The sequence below is a fragment of the Pyrgilauda ruficollis genome, unplaced genomic scaffold (assembly GCF_017590135.1).
Source record: "Pyrgilauda ruficollis isolate IOZ18807 unplaced genomic scaffold, ASM1759013v1 scaffold2, whole genome shotgun sequence".
In the NCBI taxonomy this organism is placed as follows: Eukaryota; Metazoa; Chordata; class Aves; order Passeriformes; family Passeridae; genus Pyrgilauda; species Pyrgilauda ruficollis.
The window spans coordinates 12,197,636-12,199,726 of record NW_024519206.1 but is presented as its reverse complement, the minus strand read 5'-3'; the positions used below and the strand labels follow the sequence as shown (position 1 = coordinate 12,199,726).

The window sequence follows — 2,091 nt, the reverse complement described above, 5'->3', positions numbered from 1 at the left end:
TTTAATATTTTCCTATTTTCCCCGCTCCAACTCCCCCCCACACCCCCACCCCCCTCCTTCCCTCTTTCTCCTTCCCTTCCCAGAGCAGCCCTGGGAAACATCCCCGTCCTCCGTGCCCCGCACAGGGGGAGCACGGTACGCCGAGGACCGGCTCGGGGTAGGGTGCGCAGCTGGAAGCGTCAGGGGAGCGGGGTAGGCGGGTGTGCGGAGCAATCGACCCCATCCCGTGCGGGGCAGGACTCGCCCCTCTCGGCCGGGGGGTGCCGGGTGCCGATGAGCTGAGCCGGTGTCCACCCCGCGGCCGCAGGGTTCGAGTTGGGGCAGACAGCCCCTGCTCTCTGGGTTGTGTTTTCGCTAAAAAAAAAAAAAAAAAAAAAAAAAAAGAGAGAGAGAGAGAGAGAGGGAGAGAGAGAGAGCATGCTGGCTTCCGCCTCAGTCGTCAGAAGTTAAGGTAAGCAGGCCACAAATACGCTGCTATCAGTCGTGAATGGCGGAGTTTATGTCCCAGTGATTTATGACCGTAGACTTAAATGTCGGTTCAAGAAGAGTTCACAAGCTGGGGCTTCCTTCCAGGCAGTGACTGATACCCTTACACTTCGTGTTCAGGCAGCTCTCTCTCCTCTCTTCCCCCCAACCCCCACCTTCCCTCAACTTTGTCTTTATCTTTCAGGAAATCTTTCAGGGGGGCTGCCTGGTTTTTCGTCCTAGAGTCAGAGTTTGGGGCTCGGTTGGGAGTTACGGGGTAAAGATCTGGTGTGCTTGGGAAGTGGGGGGGAAGCGCAACGAAGGAGAGGGTAGGAGAGAGCTGAAGTAGGGAGTGGGGAAAACCAAGCGGACTTGCCTTCCCAAGCAATTTTCATCTGCTGTTTCTGGGCTGTCTGGGTGGAGGGAGAGAAGTTGGTAAAGTGCAGAGCCGTGTATTGCACAAACCGAGACGGAGCCGATAAAACAGGCATTGGAAAGCTTGGGGACCCATTTGTGTTTGTAAAACCTGCCTTTTTGTCTTCGAAGGGGAGAGGAGAGCTCTGCCCATCCCAGGCACCGGCTGGGGTGGTAAATCCACCTCCTCTCCCCTTTCCCGTTAGGACGCTGTCGAGATCGTTGTCTCTCTTAATCCCGCTATTCCCACTTTCTCCTGGAATGACCGGGCGCTCCTCAGGTTACCCCCGCTTCTCTATAACTTTGTAGGAAGTGATTAACTTGGCGAACCCAAACTCGGGATCTGATTTTTTTTTTTTTTTTTAACTTGCTGGCAGACACGGCCGAAGCTCCAATAATATTTTGCCTTCCAAGTAAAGTTGCCTATTGTCTGCAGACCGGCAGCTACGGGAGCAGCGCACCCCGCATCCTCGCTCCGCGCTGCCCGTCCTGCCAGCGCCACAAAACTTCGCAGCGGCCGAAGGAAGGTGAAATATTTGATGTCGCGGTCATGAAAGGCGGGTGCCTTTGTGAAATCACCGCTGGCTGATTGTTTCCTCCTTCTCCTCTGGTAGTGGTGTCTATAGTCTCTCTTTCAAAGGAATTGAGAAAAATCACACCAGGCCTCGATAGCAGAGGCAAGGAGAGGCAAGGAGCTGGAAATTGTGTATGCGCCTCAGATCTCCACTGGCTTATTAGCTTAATAGCATCCAAAGAGCTTGATTAGTGCAATAACAGGGTAACCGCCCTGCTGTAGGTGTGTTACCTTCATTTTGTTACGATCTAACAAAGGGAATACTGTTTTCTAAGAACTTGTATAACTTGAAAGGCATAGAATGAGCTCGTTTGGTGCTTGTGTTGTGTAAGGCTTTTCACCCCTAAGCATTTGTCCTCGTTAGATGTTTTTTGGGGAAAATATCCAGCTGCTTAAGTACAGGGAAAGTGGTAAAAGGAAAGAGGCCCTTCTGATCTGAAAAGACGTGGTTATTTGCCAGCAAGGGGTTAGGAGGACGGTGAGAAACACACTTCAGTTTCTGAGAACAATGTAAGTGCGTGTGGAAACACCTCCTAGATCGGAGGTTATGCACAGGTCTCCTCTCTCATTAATACGGGCGATTCTTTAATTGGTTATTTTCAGGCAGGTGACGAGTAGACTTTAGTTTGGGGGGGGGG

General features: G+C 52.0%; 1 protein-coding gene across 2 annotated transcripts in view; it reads left to right on the top strand.

Annotated features, from left to right (window-relative positions):
• HOXA6 (homeobox A6) overlaps window positions 1-2,091 on the top strand; it is a 36,469-nt gene that overhangs the window by 34,013 nt on the left and 365 nt on the right. The gene's annotated exons all lie outside the window — the stretch shown is intronic.